We start from the raw sequence: 18867 nt of genomic DNA, 5'->3' as shown, positions 1-18867 counted from the left end.
TTAGAGAAAGAGTGAATATTGATGAGATGCAGTTTGGGTTTATGCTAGATAGGGGGACCACTGATGCCATATTCATTGTTCAGCAGCTTCAGGAAAAATAGGTAGGAGAAGGGATCTGTATTTTGTTTTTGTTGATTTGGAAAAGGCCTTTGACAGAATCGCTAGAGAGGTGGTGAAGTGAGCAATGAGAAAGCTTGTCTTGGAGGAGTGGCCGGTTAGGGTGGTTATGACTATGTATGTGAGTGCTCGCACCCAGGTAAGAGTGAACGGAGATTTGAGTGATGATTTTTCCGTGAACGTTGGTGTGCATCAGGGGTCAGTTTTAAGTCCCATTTTGTTTATCGTGGTACTTGAAGCCCTCTCACGTGACTTTAGAAATGGACACCCATGGGAGATGTTGTATGCTGATGATTTGGTATTAATTGCAGAGAACGAAAGGGAGGCGGAGGAAAGGTTTAGGAAGTGGAGAGATGGTATGGGGCACAAGGGCTTAAGGGTAAATGCAGATAAAACAAAAGTGATGATATCTAGGGTTGGTGGCGGTACTGTCAAAGACGAGGGAGAGTGACCATGTGCAGTTTGCCACAAGAGCGTGGGAAGTAATTCTATCTTGTGCGGTGTTTGTGATAAATGGGTGCACAAGAGATGTAGTGGTATCAGAGGTAGACTGCGAGATAATGCTGATTTTACGTGTACAGTGTGTCAGGGAGTGCAGGTGGAGATTGTCAGGCGTGAAAGGATTGAACTTGCTGGTGAGTCTCTTGAGTGTGTGGAAGAGTTTTGTTATTTGGGAGACACGTTGTGTGCTGGAGGTGGGGCTGGAGCTAGCTCTGTGGCTAGGGTGAGAAGTGGTTGGAAGAAGTTCAGGGAGCTCTTGCCTCTTCTGATATTGAGAGGGCTCTCCCTATGTGCTAAGGGGTCTTTGTATGCAGCTAGTGTTAGGAGTGTAATGCTGTATGGTAGTGAGACCTGGGCAGTAAAGGAGGAGGATATTTGTCGGCTCAGACGTACAGAAATGACAATGATTAGGTGGATGTGTAGTGCGTCCCTGCATGCAAGGTCCGGGGGGACTGGGTATACGATGGAAGAGTTGAGAGGTAGGATGGGACTGGAGTGTATTGGTGTTGTGATGAGGAGAGGTAGATTGAGATGGTTTGGACATGTGGAGAGGATGGGGGATGATAATTGGGTGAGGAAGGTGAGAAGTGTTAATATTGGGGGTGGGGTTATGAGGGGTAGACCGAGAAAGACATGGGACGAGGTCATTAAGTGTGACCTCAAGGTTAAGGGACTGAACAGGGAGGGTGCAATGGATCATGCAGCGTGGAAAGCCGCCATTAGGTGACCAAGGCCAATGCATGCAAGCATGTTGGAGCCTTTAAAAATGAAACGAAAATGAAATGATGAAACCATTTCTCCACTTCTTATATCTTTTCTCTTCCCCCATTTCATTTTTGCAGTCAACACCAAATCTTCAGCATACAACATCTCCCATGCAAGTCCATTTCTGAAGTCACCTGAGAGGGCTTCAAGCACCATGGTAAACAAGTGGCTCTAGACTTGACCCCTGATGCTCACCAAAGTTCACAAGAAACTCATTACCCAGATCTTCATTCACTGTCACCTGGGTGCAAACACCCGCATACATAGCCATAACCACTCTAACCAGCCACTCCTTAATCCTGTGCTTCCTCATTGCCTGTTTCACAACCTTCCTAAGGACTCAGTCAAAGGCCTTCTTCAAATCAACAAAAACGAAGTACAGATCCCTTTTCTTTCCTATTTATTTTGCCTAAAACTGTTAAACAGTGAACATGGCATCAGTTGGCCCTTTGCCTGGCATAAACCCAATCTGCATCTCATCAATATTCACCCTTTCTGTAATCATACCTTCTAGAACTCTCTCCATTACCTTCATTATCAGGCCCAAAAGTTTTATGCCTCAATAATTTCCTCTTTCCAGGGCCGCACTCTTCCTCTTGTACACATTTACAATCACACTCTTCGCAGTCATTAGGGACTATACTCTTCTATCTATCTATTGCCAGACGCCTCAATCCCGTTTGGGGTGGCCACAAACAAATCGCCTCCAAGTCGCCCTGTTCCCCGCCATTTCACTGCCCTGCTCCCAACTCACACCCCCCTCTCTCATATACCTCTCCATCTCATCCTCGGCCTCCCCCTCCCTCTTCCCCCCTCCACCTCACTCACATACACTCTCTTCGTCAGTCTTTCACCCTCCATCCTCTCCACATGGCCAAACCACCTCAGTGTGTTCCTCATAACGCTTCCTATCACATCCACATCAACACCACAACGCTCCTTTATATCCTTATTCGTCAGCCTGTCTCTCCACGTGACTCCACGTGCTCCTCTTAAAAAACTAATTTCCACTGCTCTCACTCTTGACTTGTGTCCTTCCAACAACGTCCAAGCTTCACTTCCGTATATTAGAGTTGGTATCACAATACTGTCATGTAGTAACTTTTTCACTTCCATGCTCATTTCCCTGTTTCTTATCACTGCTTTCAAAGAACCAGCAACCTTTCTTCCCTGCTGTACCCTTTCAAGCACTTCACCCTCCAAACCTCCATCCTTACTCATCACACTACCCAAGTACTTAAATGTACTCACATTTTCCAATTCCTCACCATCCAACCTCGCTGTACATTCACTGACTTCATCTCTCTCAAAGACCATCACTTTACTCTTCCCTACATTCACCTTTAGATTCTGTTTCTTACACACTCTCTCAAACTCATCCACCATGCCTTGCAGCTCCCCTTCGTCTTCACTCAACAACACAGTATCATCTGCAAACAACAGTACAGGGAGTTTCCAAACACTATCCTCTCTCACCAGGGCCACTCCAACATCCACTACCCTACCTTGTACCTCTTTTATTACCCCATCCATGTACAGATTGAACAACCATGGAGACATGACACATCCCTGTTTCAAACCAACTTTCAAAGAGAAAAATTCACTTAGTTCACCATCCACACGCACTGCAGCCTTTGCATCATCGTACATACTCTTCACAGCATTCAGCAACTTCCCATCTACTCCATATATTCTTAACACTTTCCAGAATCCTTGTCTATCCACCCTGTCATATTCATTCATTCATTCATTGCCAGACGCCATGTATCCCAAACGGGGTGGCCAAGGGCTTAAAGTTAATTGTTTTTACAGGGAGGGGCACTAATCCTCCACCAACCCCACTTGACACGTAGGGATGCCAACAGCATCTGGTGTTCCCAGGCAGTCACCCATCCAAGTACTAACCAGACCCAACGTTGCTTAACTTCGCTGATCGGATGGGAAGTGGTGTACTCAACATGGTATGGCCCTGTCATATGCTTTCTCCAAATCCATGAAAGCCGCATACAACTTCTTTCCCTTCTCTAGAAACTTTTCCACTAAAGATCTAAGAATGAATATCTGATCTAACCCTATCCACTCATACGCTGATGACTCCACCCTTCACCTTTCCATTCGGTTCCCGCAACGCCCATCTCAACAGTTACTTCAAGAAACAAGGGATGAGGCTATGGCACACCTAGTGTCTGACTTGGCTCGTGTCTCTGACTGGGGTAAAAATAATATGGTTGTCTTTAATGCTTCTAAGACTCAGTTCTTACACCTATCAACCCGACAGAATCTTCCACAGGTATACCCACTAATGTTTAATAATATTCAGATTAATCCTGCATCATCCTTGAACATGCTTCGGGTTTCATTTACTCGGGACTTATCTTGGAAAGATCATATTGCATCTCTTGTGAAATCTGCTTCCAAGAGATTGGGTGTGCTAAGCCAACTCCGCTCTTTCTTCACCCCTGCACAATTGTTGACTCTATACAGGGGTTTTATCCGCCCCTGTGTGGAGTACAACTCTCATGTGTGGGGAGGCTCCTCACATACAGCTCTTCTCAATAGGGTGGAGTCAAAAGCTTTTCGTCTCATTAACTCTCCTCCTCTTACTGACTCCCTTCAACCTCTGTCTCTTCACCGCACTGTTGCATCTTTATCTCTTTTCTATCGCTACTTTAATGGTCACTGCTCCTCTGAACTGTCTGCTTGCATTCCTCCACCTCTACGACGGGCGCGTAGCACCCGTCTGGCAGCAAACTCTCATCCCTTTTCTGTCCAACTCTCTAATGCAAGAGTTGACCGTTACTCCCAGTCTTTCATTCATGCAACAGGTCAGCTCTGGAACTGTCTCCCTCTGTCTGTATTTCCTCCTGCCTATGATCTCCAGTCTTTCAAACGCAGTGTGTCCAGGCATCTCAAAATGATCGGATCTTGAATTTGGCTCTCTATTGTATTTTGTTTTTCTCTTGGAGGGAACTGTACTGCGGGCTCATGGCCTTTGGTTCCTTCTTCCTCGCATTAAAAAAAAAAAAAAAAAAAAAAAAAAAAAACTCTTCCCTTCCTAAAGCCTCCCTGTTCTTCTCCAACTAATTTCTCTGTTCTTTCTCTAACTCTGTCAATAAGTAGCCTACCATACACTTTTCCTATTATACTAAGAAGACAAATGCCCCTATGATTACCACACACTTCTTTTTCCCCTTTTCCTTTGTACAAGGGAATAATTATACCTGACTTCCAATCCTCCGGGACTCTACCTTCCTCCCAGACCAATCTGCACATCTTCCACATCCATTTTTTTTTTTTTTTTTTTTTTTTTTTTAATGTGTCCGACTCTGGGCAAAGGCTCAGGGCCTATTTCTTGGAGGCAGTTGCCTATCCCAAGGCCCAGTAGTCCTCCTACACCTCCACATGTCACCATTCTACTACTATCTCTCCCCCATGCTTCAGCGTTTCACCACACACTCTATCAATTCCTGGGGCTTTCCCTGATTTAACTTTCTTCATTGCTTCCACAACTTCTATCCTACTGATTTCTTCCTGTCTTCTCACCTCCCTCCTTCTCCCAGCCATTCCCCAGCCACTTATACTCGCATTACTTCCATCCTCTATGTTCAACAATTCCTTAAAGTGTTCTCTCCATCTGCTCACTTTTTCTCCCTTCTCCACTAGTAATCTACCATTTTTATCTTTCACTCCCCTGCTAACTTCACTTCCACCCTGTCTTACTCTTTTCACCTCTTTCCAGAACATTTTCTTACAGTCCCTCCACTTTACACTCAAATTCTTTCCAAATTCCTCATCCACTCTCTTCTCACTCTCTCTTACTAATCTTTTCACCTCTGTCTTTCTTTCTACATATAACCCCCTCTTCCGCTTCTCAACTTCTTCCACGCCCCTATTTCTCATCCATTCATTGTATGCGTTCTTCTTTTGTGCCACAGCCTGTTTCACCTCTTCAGTCCACCACGCTGTTCCTTGCATCCCCCTCCGTCTCCTCTTCCTTCCACACACCACATCACATGCTGCACATATTTCTTCTGTAAATATGCTACACACACCTTCCACGTCTCCCATCTGCTCCAATTAATATTTGCCCAATCTTTCCTCCACTTCTCTCTTATATTCTGCCTTTTTCTCATCCTCTTGTAACCTTTCCACTGTCCTTGCAACTACTCCTTCCTCTCGTCTTTCCCTTCTTCTGTTCCTCCATCTTACTTGAACTCTAATTCTGGCCACCACCAAGTAGTGGTCAGAAAGTCCACTCCCCCAACCTCTATACACTCTTGCATCCTTCACACATCTTCGCATCCTTTCATCCACACACACATAATCAATCATTGCCTTCCTTTCATTCAGTTCACTCTCTTCTTACTCTCTCTTACTATATATACAATAATCCCTTGAGCATCCAGTGTAATAGAGCCATTGGTACATCTGGATATGGACGAAATCTACATGCGGAGCAATATCCCATCAATTTATACCCTACCTATACCCTAGGTATATGTACAGTACCCCTTCTAATTGTGGCAGTTTTCTTCGATCTTTCAGTTATTTAGACATCAGTACACACGTGGGAATATCCAGTATAGTGGTAGACAGTAAGAAAACAATGCATAAACAAAAAATCCATAAATACCCTACCGATATGTACAGTACCCCTTCTTACTGTGCCAGTGTTCTTCGGTATTTCAGTTATTTAGACATCAAAACACACATGGTAATATCCAGTATAATGCTGGACACTAAGAAAACAATGCATAAACAACAAAAATCCACAAATTAATAATTAAAGAAGAGGAAAGTTGCATAAAATTTTTTTTAAGGACAGCACAGTACTTAGCACCCAGTGAACAGCGAATAGACGTCATAACCCACTAGCCTCTGGTTTGTTTACAGTAATACCGTGTAGTGTAGTGGTTAACATAATCACCAGTAGTGGCCTTATCAGTACTAAAATAGTGATACTTCTGATACTAACTGTTTATCAGCAAATATTGATACTGATAGCTAGGTATCAATTACTATTAGTACTAAAATAGACTTTCCAGTTAACTGAAAATGTATTTTCAAAAATACTATTTCATTGGGAAGTGATGATTTTAAGATTTATTAGCTCACTGAATGGCAGTCTTGGTGCTTACGTTTCTCTAATGAAGTGGCCATATACTGTAATTATTTTAACCCAGAGTGAACCCGTTGAGTAATATTATTAAATACGTTGGGTCTGGTTAGTACTTGGATGGGTGACCGCCTAGGAACACCAGATGCTGTTGGCATCCCTACGTGTCAAGTGGGGTTGGTGGAGGATTAGTGCCCCTCCCTGTAAAACAATTAACTCTAAGCCGTTGGCCACCCCGTTTGGGATACATGGCGTCTGGCAATGAATGAATGATTTAGGTAGTTCATCGGACTGAAAAAGTACTAAAGTTACAAAACTACCTAGCTATTGGTATCAGTAATCGACTCCGCTCTTTCTTTACCCCTGCACAATTGTTGACTCTATACAGGGGTTTTATCCGCCCCTGTGTGGAGTACAACTCTCATGTGTGGGGAGGCTCCCCACATACAGCTCTTCTCAATGGGGAGGAGTCAAAGGCTTTTCGTCTCATTAACTCTCCTCCTCTTACTGAATTCCTTCAACCTCTGTCTCTTCGCCACACCGTTGCATCTTTATCTCTTTTCTATCTCTACTTTAATGGTCACTGCTCCTCTGAACTGTCTGCTTGCATTCCTCCACCTCTACGACGGGCGCGTAGTACCCGTCTGGCAGCAAACTCTCATCCCTTTTCTGTCTAACTCTCTAATGCAAGAGTTGACCGTTACTCCCAGTCTTTCATTTATGCAACAGGTCAACTCTGGAACTGTCTCCCTCTGTCTGTATTTCCTGCTGCCTATGATCTCCAGTCTTTCAAACGCAGTGTGTCCAGGCATCTCAAAATGATCGGATCTTGAATTGGGCTCTTTATTGTATTTTGTTTTTCTCTTGGAGGGAACTGTTACTGTGGGCTCATGGCCTTTGGTTCCTTTTTCCTCGCATAAAAAAAAAAAAAAAAAAAAAATATTGGCCAAGAAAGTAATCAGTATTTTATCAGAATTTGAGAACTGATATTGCCCATCACTAGTAATCACTTAACAATTGTTAGAAAACTCTTCCTGCTTCAACCGTTGAAACAGGACATGTGGTAACTGCCACTGAATAGAGTAATGCCATGTCTCTACTGGCTGGCCAGGCAACATTGACCATTCGGTTGGAAGGCAGACAGCCATTTCTGCTCAGCTAGTGAGTTACTATTTTTTACCAGCGTGTGGCTCAGCTCGAGAGGCAGCCCAGGTGACTTTGACCATTCGGTAGTGTGGCAAACAGCCATTTCTGCTGAGCTCGTTGGTTAAGGTCTGTATTACTCGTGTGCGGCCATTAGCTCTGAGTTATCCAGGAAGCCAGGGGCCTTTACCCATTTGGTGAGTAGGCAGACGGCCATATTTGCTCAGCATGTGGGATAGGGTCTATATTACTCACGCGTGTCTGGTAACGTCCGAGTGATTTGGGTGGCTGTGGGACTTTGACTGTCCAGTGAGGAGGTGGACAGCCATATTTGCTCAGCTTGTGGGTTAGGGTCTGTATTGCTCGTTTGCAGCCAGTGGCGTCTTAATGATCCGGGCGGCCAGGGGACTTTGACTGTTTGGTGAGGAGCCAAACGGCCGTATTTGCTTAGCTCTTGGGCTAGGATCTGTATTACTTGCGTGCAGCCAGTAACGTCTGAGTGATCTGGGCAACCAGGGGACTTTGACGGTTCAGCGAGGAACCAGATGACCATATTTGCCCAGCTTGTGAGTTAGGGTCTATTACCCTTACTTGCCCAGAGAGGCCAGCCGGCCACCAAACCTATTTTTTAAATTTGTAGTCTGCCCAACCGCCGATGTCAGAAGTTTTATGTATCAGTACGGACAAATAAATCCAAACACAGATATAAAAGAGCCAAGCCCTAACGTTCGGATATGGAGCTTCTGGATAACTGAGTGATTACTAATTGTATTCATCAAATCAGTAATGAACCCCACTTCCATATCTCCTGAGGCCATGAGCATTTCAGCAGTGAACCCAACCACACCTTCTGCCTTCCCCCACTTGCATCCTGTCTGTTGCCCTGCTCACCATAGCAGCTCCAATCAAAAGCCAAACTGGATCTTCTGGCTCAAAACCTTTCCTGTTCCAGTCAGACTAATAATGCATCAACTGGTTATAATGCTGTCTCCAGGTGTTTTTAATATCCTCACTGTTCACTGCTGTAAAGCCAGAAATGCATTTTCTGTACCTAGACCAGCATCACAAAGTCAACAAAATAAGCCATACATCACAGTTCCATATGTGTCATATCTTAGCATGGTGAAGTCTGTGTCATGATTTGGATGTAAACATTGCATTTAGATATACTTCCACCTTAAGATCAGTGTTAGTAAAGAATAAACCCATTAGTAACGAAACTGCAGGGATATACAAAATTCCATGTAGAGACTGTGATTTGGTTTATACTGGTGAAACTGGAAGGGATTTGGACACTTGCATTAAGGAAGAAAGTATGCTTGTAAGATAGGCAACATAAATAATGCAGTGTACATTCATTCTTCAGAAAACAACCATAGAATCGACTGGAATGCTGGCAAAATATTGTACAAATGTAGTAATTATAAGAAATGTAGGATAGTGGAAGCTGTATGTAGTGAGAGATATAACAGTTTTAACCAAAGTGAAGGAATGTATAAATTAGGTCCAGTGATGAGAGGATTAATGGCAAGGTCCATGCTGCCCCTTGTAATCCTTCACTCATGTCTTGGACAGAATAGAGGAAGAATCAGGTAAGGTCACATTAGGAGTGGTTGGGAAAAGGTGTCCTTACCCTGCATATAGGCAGCTTCTCAGTATTTGTATGTACTACTCTTAGTCTGTAGATCCACTGAAGAGGCAACAGCTGTCGCCAAAACTGTTTGGAAGTACATCTTTTTTCGTCTGCCAGTGTGTGTTTTTGTATTTTTTTACCACCCTTTTTCCATTCCCAGAAAAGCTTCCTTTCTTCTTATCTGGAACTTCTACTCCCTCATCTCACCATCATGGTACTTATGTCACTGGGAGCCCCTTGTCCATCCACACACTGAATCAGTAACTCTCAGAAGACAGTTCTTGAGAGCTCTGTACTGTTCATTAACACTTTTGTCAACAGCTCTCTGTTCAGCCACAACTCTGCTAATCTTGCTATAGAACGCATCCCATACTGCTTGGTTTTTCTGCCTCCATATCTTCCTCCCAGGTGCATAGCTCCTCTTCTTCATCACCCATTCCTTAAGCACCATGTAACACATCAATAATTTGTGTTGCTGCACACACTCTTCACTCCCTATAACTTTAACATCCCTCACCAACCTCCTATCAGCCCTCCTGACCAGAAAATAGTTTATCTGGTTAATATTTCACCCAGGCTTGTATGTAATCAACCTGCTGTTTCTTTTCCTAAAATGCTTGTTGAACATAGTCATATTTTTACCTCTCCAAGCTCAAGTATCCTTTCCCCTTCCTCATGTCTCATACCATATGTGCATTCCCCATGTACACCTTCATATCCTTGAGTTGCTTCATCTACATGACCATTTAAGTTCCCTCCCAGAACTAGAGTTTCATCGTCTTCCATACCACTTACCACACTTATTAAGTCATCCCAGATTCTATCATTTTCTACATCATCCAAGCCAGCCTGTGGAGCATACACTGATATAAATGAAAATGTGAGCCTACTGAACAGAATATTCACTACAGTCATCCTTTCATTAACTCATTACTGTACATTCATGACATATTCTTCCCATTTTGCCTCAACCAGCACACCCACACCACCATATCCGTCTCCCCTGTCAAAATATCTTATACCGACAATACCTCCCGACAATCATTCTGGCTGATACTCCCTTGTATATAACCTCCTGTACACAGCCAACATCCACCCACTTCCCACGCATTGTCACAACCACTTCCCCGCTCTACACTTCAAACTACTCAGATTCTGAGATGTCACTGTGATCCCCTTGGGTGATTTAATATCATCAGACTTCTGCTTTTTCTCATTTTTTTCCATGTAATTAAAATTAAATTGAGGTAGAGACAGACAACAGGCCCTGGCCACCTGCACAGTCCCAAGTCCAGGCATGGGACCTGTGACCCATAGCCCACCACCTGTGATTAGTGACCTCGGCACCCTACCAGGCCTCCTGAGGCGCGACTCCTGGGTTTGAGCCCCTTTCTTTTGGATGGATGCGGCAACTTGGGAATCACAGTGCCCATTACCCTCTAGCACAGATCCAAGCCCCATCCCATCCTGATCCCCAAAACAATGGTGGCGGAACCTGTGTCACACCTCCCTTCAGTAGGTCTGCTACTAAGTAGTGGTTTCAAAGTTTTTTGGCCTAATGCCCTGGCAGGCGTCAACCCCTGTGATGTGGTGGGGTACGTTGTGTGATGTAAAGCCATGTAGGGTAGTGCATGAGATAGTTTGAGAAAAGTTTTTGGGAGAGTGTGTTGGACTACTCTTCATGTTACTGTCATGCTGAAATGGTCAGCAAAGACGGATGGTCAGGATATTCTGGTGATTAGTGAAACAGGAGTTCCAGCTCCCCCTATCATCAACATTCCCATTCGCCATGGGAGTACCACTCTTATCGGCTGGTGCTACAGCCTACTACACAGGAGCTTCCTTCACAGGATGGTGCATTGTCATTGTTTCCAGCCCTATCCATTGATGTCAATACTAGGTGGGTACATTGTACACTGTGTACTGTATTACTGTACGGTATAAATAGTGTATTGTATTTTAGGTTTAATTTTCATCTTTTACTTATGGGAAAGTTTTCAGGATGGAGGGTCTGGAAAAGCAAAACGAATAAATCTATTGAAAAAAGGCATGCTCTTCATCGGCAGAAAGTGTTTGGTACCCGTATGGTTCTTTACCTAACAAACCGACTAATTACCGTACCAATGAGCTTTCAGTATCTTACAGTATCTTGTCACTTCTGTTCTGTTAAATATTACTCATAAAAACATGGAAAAAGAAACTAAAGAAATAAATCTTAGGTGGGAGCGCTCACCATCCACTCACTCAACGTAGTGCCACTTTGGGTGTCTGCCCATTCCTCTCCTTCCTCCTTCCTCTTCTGTCTTTCTTTCCTTCATTCTTTCCTCTTCCATCTGCCTATGGGTGACTGTACACTGAGTGACAAGCCAAATGGTTTCTTGTACACCAGGAAACCATTTACTACGCTGGGTGGTAACCTTATAGCCAAATTATGATGCCTGGTGGTTTAGTTAGTCCACTCTAATCAGATTGAGCCGGTGCAGGTTTATATCCAAGGGATGGTTGGGGTTTATTGCCCATGTAATGCCACTCAGGGATGAGTGAGGCTGGTCATTCTCATCTTACATGTCAGGACACTGCTCCTGGGGTTGGATGATGGATGAATGAATAAATCTTGAGCATTTATTGGTGAACAGATGATTTGAAAAGCAGTGTTGTACAGTTGCATTATTATGGCTCCCTTGCTCACAGTTGTGTATAGGGTCAAGGTTGGCCAATTTATTCCTCATCTGACTGCTGTCACTCCACCCCTCACTTGCCACTCTACTGGTTTACTGATAATACAGTAAATACATATGAATTGCAAGCTCAGTAATTTTATCCAGCAAAGCAAACCCTCATTTTTATCAGCTAGATTTTATATTCTTTGCCAGTGCAGATGTCTTCTAAGATAAACAAATCTAAAATGTTGGAAAGGCAGTTTGAAAAATTAGATGAAGCGGTGTACAGCTGGTATAGGCAGCAAAGAGCTCAGGGTTTGCCTGTGCGTGGGCCTGAGATAAGAAGTGCTGCACTGAGGTTTGCTGAGAAACTTGGAATCAATGACTTTGTGGCTAGTGATGGGTGGATAATGAGATTTTGTAGGCGACATGACATTACACACAGAAAAATTGTGGGTGAGAAGTGCAGTGCTGACTTTGAAAATGCATGGCTTTTCATTGAGGAACTAAAGAAGATTAAAAGGGCTGGCAAATTTTTAATTCTGATGAAACTGGGCTATTTTGGAAAGCCCTTCCAAACACCACGCATGCCGAGAAATGCCAGTCCAGTGTGCCAGGCCATAAGCAGAGCAAATTACAGGCTGTTGTGTGCAAATGCTGATGCTTTGCCCACCTGAGGCCAATGGTGATAGGCAATGCAAAGCATCCAGGTGCAATGAGACCCATCATGAATTGTTTTACTGTGGACTGTGACAGCAATACCAAGGCTTGGTTTACAGGCAGGATAACCAAGTCTTTGTGTTTTGACTGCTTTGTGCCCTTAGTCAAGGGGTACCAGATGAGGGAACACAGTGTGCTGCCAGGTGAGATTAGGGCTTTGTTGCTGCTGGACCAGGCCCAATCCCATCCCCCAGTGGAAGTGCTGACCACCTATGATGGGAAAGCCAAGGCCATGTTCCTTCTTACCAACACAACTTCCATCCTGCAACCCATGGAACAAGGGAGCATCAACACCTTCAAGCAGCATTACAGGAGGCTGATGCTGGACAACATTCCGGTGGTAGAGATGGTGCCATAGGAATGACAGGACACCCGAGGGCTGTGTAGTGTTGAGGCATAGAAGAAATGTAACATGCATGACACTGTGTTTAACATCAGAAAGGGATAGGACCTTGTGGCCACCAGAACACTTATTCAGTGGGTGGAATGCAACACCTGAGGGAGCACATGCAGCAGCAACAGGAGGCAGAATTTGAGGGCCTCACTGCAGAGGAGTGCAGGGAGGTCTTTCACTGAGCAGGTGAGGCTGAAGTGGGCATAGAGAACATCCATGAATGGATGGATGTGGATGCTGGTGACCCTGACTACCACATCTAATCCCAATAGGAAGTTGTGGCAGAAGTGACTGCAGAGGAGGCACTGGCTGAGCAGGAAGTGCAGGAGTGTAACTAGCAAGGTGAGACTATGCCAAGCTAGCGATAATACTTGACACACTTATGGATTTCCTCATGGACGAATATCATAAGGATCTCCAAGTGTTTTACCCTCACCTGAGGGAAATAAGGACCAGACTTAGGAAGATCCAGAAGGAGATGTATGGCCCAAAGCAGACCAAGATCGACGATTTCTTCAAGTCACCACTACCACATAAACCAAAGGAAAGGAAGGACAGTTGCACATCAGACATTTCCTCGCCATCCACCTCTATCCTCCCCTCAATTGAATCTGATGTCTCTGTGCCCTCAACCTTTTCCTGAGGGATGCCTACATCACCAGCACCATCCCTGATGCTCCCCAGTCCCTCCATCACCCCAGAACCACCTCCAGTGCTGATGGAGGGTGGCGCTGACAGTGACTAAACCACCCCCAGGCCTGACAGGTTTAAGGGGGTCAGTATGTCTGCCTGTGTCAGGCATATTTCCACAACAGGTGCAGAACCCCTACTTTTGGAGGGAAGCCTTACTGTATTTTACTATCCTTATTTACTACAGTACTGTATTTGGCACACTGCTATCCTCACCATTTATTACTAAGTCATTACTGTATGTATCATTGTTAACATAAGAAACATTTATTTACCACCCCAGAAATAGTTAGAAAAATGTAACAATCAGGAAGAACTGATTTGGTTAGGTACTTCCTGTGCGTAAAGTAAAGTGTATGTTTAGCAAATGAGCAAAGAATATTTCTCTGGTGATGGCATCCCTTCCTTGTCAGTCGCCTCATCAGACTCCACCCCACCACCCTCTTGATCCAGTTATGAGCAGGAGGCTTGAGTGGGGGGTAGGGTCATGCTCGTTTATCTGTGACTCACTCACTAGCAGCCTGATGCTTGCTGTTTAAACTGGAACTATCGTATGGATAATTTTTTGTATTACCGTACCACTGACTTGGTCACGGCCCAGATATACCGAAACCTGGATAATTGAGCTTTCACTGTATATACACACACACACACACACACACACACACACAGTTATGGCATCAGAGAGACACCTCACTCCACTCCACGCTGGCCACACCTAAATAGTATATTTATATGAGTCAAGCTCTGTACTAGGTTAAACTAAGTGATGTTCTAATATAGTAGAGCAAGTATAAGCAAAAGTGTTGTCCAAATAACAGAATACATCCAGTTAGTACAAGAATGCACTGATCAACGCATGATCAGCTGTGCGTCGTGTATCACCAGGCAAGTAGCAAGGAGGTGCATACTTGTAAATAGAATTTTTCTAAGTAATACTACAGGATGAGCACCATCTCTGGTAAAGTGAATATGGGAGGAGTTGAGAAAATGGGTAAAGGTAGAAAACAGGATGATTTCTACCAGGTACTGGTTTAAATGGAAATGCATAACAAACTAGTAGAGAAGGTGAGTAAACTGGAGAAGAATTTTCAGAGTGAAATGGATGAAATTAAGAAGCAGTTGCACATGCAGGAGGAAGGAAATGAAAAATTAGTAATGGAATTAACCCCTTAACCGCGGGGCGTCACTTTCGTGACGCTTGGGAACAAGAGATCATATCGCGGGGTGTCACTTTTGTGATTCTGTGTTATTTTGAATTCACCCGGGCTTTCAAGTGGTGGCTTGTATCATCTATCAGTACTGCCAATGTCCAACACTATTCAGCACTCCTAATCTCATCTGTACTCCCATCCATTGTTGACAATTTAGCCATTTCTCCCCTTTCTTGACTCCCCTCCCTACCCCCCCTCCATTACCTTATCCTCTCGCCTGCCCGGCTGTGCTATGTTAAGTAAATCTTCCCTGGAATTTTTCACTGATTTCATCCATCAAAATAAGCCCTATGCCCTATTCTTATACCAAATAATATATACAAGAAAGAAATAAGGTAAGTTAGAGTCCCGTACACCTAGAGTTGGCTAATTATCACCTGACAACACCTCATGTGCACTCATTGGCTAATTTTCGCTGTTTATTTCCCCTTGAAATATGCCGTATAATCTATTTTCGTAATAAATATACATATAAGGAGGGAAGGGAGAAGCCTAAGTGATATTTACATTCACCTGGAACTACCTAATATATTATGTATTGTCTTGGTTTCCTGCCAATCATTTCATTGCTATATATTAGCAGGTCTCACAAGGCTAAAGTTGGTAGTATTGCACTCACCCAAGCCAGGCGGCAGGAGGCCACCACCATCAGTTCACTGTCGTCTTTCAAAGTGAAGGTATGTCTGATTTGCTCCTGCTAACTTCTGCAGCTTTTCAGCCCCATGCAAAGGGCCCTGTGACCTTTACCCCCTACTAAACCTCGTGTGGAAAGAGGTAAAGGGCTGACAATTGATAAAAGAATGACTACGATCTTTCTATTGAGTAAAACAGTGCAAGTGGAATTGTAAATAATGTGTAAACAGCAAGTGAAAGTAATGAATGTAAATATACGTGAACAGTGGAAAATAGTTTTATAAGTTACTTCAAGTGACAGTGCATAACACAGTGTAAATAAAATAGAAATGTAAATAACGTAAATAAAATAGAGAACGTAAATAGAAATGTAAATGAGTAGTATTATAAGAATACGAGTATATACCCTAGGAGTAATGAAAGTGAAAGTTTCACTCTAGCATGTATGAATACTATGAGTTATGAGAGTGAAGGTGAAAGTGACATTCACTCTCAATGCTAGTATACAGGACGAGAAAGTGAATGCTACGTATTTTACTGAAAGAAATTGAATGCCTACAGTGACAATAAACTACTATTACTGAAGGAAACTTATGGATAAAGACTGTAGATATATATAAGTGTTATATAGTAATAGAAATATAAACTGTGAGTGTTTTTATGAATAATAAATGACAGAACACCAGCGGCGAACTAGCGCAAGTGGGAAGGTCATACGCCCTCGTAATTTTCATTGCTTACACAGTGTTTTTTTTTTTGGAATATGGATTCCAAACTATTTGAGAATCATAGAATAGTGTTTCTAGTGATAGTGTCAGACCGTGGTAATCATATTACTGGTTGTCGGGAAGTGTAAAGTGGAGATTGTGTTATCCAACTTCAGAGGTCTCCACAAGTCCTATGGTACTCGACGAAGGCTCAACAAACACCCCAGGAGAAAGCTGAAGGTATGTGCCATAAGCATATATGATTTTAATATTCTAGGACTAATAACTGATTTTTGGCAAATATTTTTAGAGAGTCTATTGAAGCGCGAATATGCCTGCGGGAGTCACAAGAAAAAGCAAAACAAGCCTGCAGTTAAAGGGTTAAACAAAAAGGACATAACAATAGACAAGCTGTCAGTTGAGGTGGGTTCACTCAGAAGGAGGATTAGTGATATGGCATGTACAGTTGTCAACCATGAGAGTATTATGGAGGAGTTCAGAAATGATACACATTCAGACAAGCAAGCAGTCTGATAAACCAAAGCAGTGACATTGAAGAGAAGATAATGCAGGTTAAGGAAGTGATGCAAAGTTACAAAGATGATGTGGAAACTACGTTTGCTGATGTGGTGAAAGTAAAGAAACAAGAGTCGAAGGAAAAAGCAATAGAAAGGAAGTGAGAGAAATAATCCAGAACAACCCAAAATTGTGCTAAGATTCAGCAGATATCTACAAATCCATAGTAATCACTGGTATAGATGAAGAAGATATAAAAAACAAAATTTCGAGAGACAAAAGGTGATGGCAAATGTAATGAGCATATTGAAGGAAGTATCAGAGGAAATCTGTGATAAAGACATAGAGGAACACAAAAGTCTAGTGAAATATGAGGGAAATAAGTCAAGGCCTCTGAAAGTAACATTCCAGAGTGTGAACACTGTGGAGGAAATACTAAAAAATGCAAACAAACTCATGGAAAAAGAGGAATTTAAAAAGATTGGATAAAGTGATGCCTAACTCAAGAGGAATTGGGAATACTAAAGGAGAAGAGGGAGGAGACAAAAACAAAGAATGAGGAAAGATCAGAGGAAGAGAAGAGTACATTTTATAACAAAGTAATTGGATTGCAGGTACGAAAGTGGTACATAACCAGCAGGGAATGAAACGAAGGAACTTAGTAGACTCAAGTTATGGCAGGTATGTAAACAAGATGATTTAATTGATGTACTCAAATACAGATGGAATGGTTTGTAAATTATTAGAGATGGAATACTATAGGAAGGAAAAAGAACCATAGATTATCTGCCTAACTGAAACAAAATTACCCAAAGATATCAAACGATACCCTAAACTTAGAGGAATACAGTATTTGAAGAAGAGACAGATATTTAAGAGAAAGAGGAAGAGTTATAATCTTAACAAAGAAAAATCTACAAGTCAGAGAAATAAAAATAGATATACCCTCACAAGTAGAACTGATTGCATTGGAGATTAACACATCTGAAGGGAAGTTAATTGTGGCAAATTTATATATGCCACCCAAAACAAACACTTGGGGAAGAGGCGAATATGAAGACTTGGCAGAAAGTACAGTTCAGAGTTTAAAAACATTACTACATAGAATGGAAAAGAAATCTGAAAGAATGATATTAACTGGAGATTTCAATACAAAAATAAATTGGAATACTCTAGATGTTAAAAGCCATGAAAGCTGTTGGGATCCAAACCTCCTGGATCTTATGCAGGAGTTTTTCCTAGCACAGCATGTAAAGGAAAACACCAGAAAAAGAGGACTTGATGATCCACCAGTACTAGATCTTATATTTACTAGGCCAGAAAATGATATTAACAATATAATGGATCATCCTCCATCCAGCAAACGCGACCATGCAGTAATAAATTGCAATTTCAGGATTGCATATGACATAGTTTCCAGTAATGAGAGTTATAAAAAGAGTAAACTACAAAAAGGCAACTATCGTGACCTGAAGAAGTACTTCTCAGAAATATATTGGGAAAAGGAGCTTAGAGGACAAGATTTAATTATTATATTTAGAAAATTCTGTGATTTGTATGATATAGGAGTCCAAAATTACATCCCTCAGCACAAAGAAACAGCAATGAAAGTAAAGAAATGGTTTAATACAGAATGTAAAAAATCAAAAGAAGAAAGAGACTTACTGTGGAATAGATACAGAAGAATACAGAAGACACAATAGTGAGGGGCATATAACAACTATTAACAGACGAGAAATGATTGTACAAAGATAAGGAAGGAGGCTCAGAGACAGTTTGAGGAAGACATTCTAAATACAAGTAGTGATCTACCTAAGCTATTTTACAGCTACATCCGAAGTAAAACCAAAGTTAAAGATAAAGTACAGTCCATTTCGGACGAGGGGATCATCCATACATAAGAGAAAGATATTTGTGAAGCACTAAATAAAAACTTCCAATCAATTTTTACAAAAAAAAATATTTTTGAAAGAGATGATATGGAACATGCATACGCACACTTATTACCAGATATGCAAATATCAGAGAAAGATGTACAGGAAGAGTTCAGTAAATTAG

General features: G+C 42.4%; 1 protein-coding gene and 1 pseudogene across 1 annotated transcript in view; one reads left to right on the top strand and one right to left on the bottom strand.

The window, feature by feature from the left end:
* Positions 1–18867, top strand: part of mRpL3 (mitochondrial ribosomal protein L3) — a 204019-nt gene that overhangs the window by 174294 nt on the left and 10858 nt on the right. The gene's annotated exons all lie outside the window — the stretch shown is intronic.
* LOC145418234 (5S ribosomal RNA) lies at positions 3239–3358 on the bottom strand (annotated as a pseudogene).

Source organism: Coenobita brevimanus, chromosome 112 (genome assembly GCF_032717465.1).
Source record: "Coenobita brevimanus isolate Jiangsu-jjx chromosome 112, ASM3271746v2, whole genome shotgun sequence".
Lineage (NCBI taxonomy): Eukaryota > Metazoa > Arthropoda > Malacostraca > Decapoda > Coenobitidae > Coenobita > Coenobita brevimanus.
Note: the sequence above shows the minus strand (reverse complement) of the source record. Positions and strands in the feature narration are given on the sequence as shown.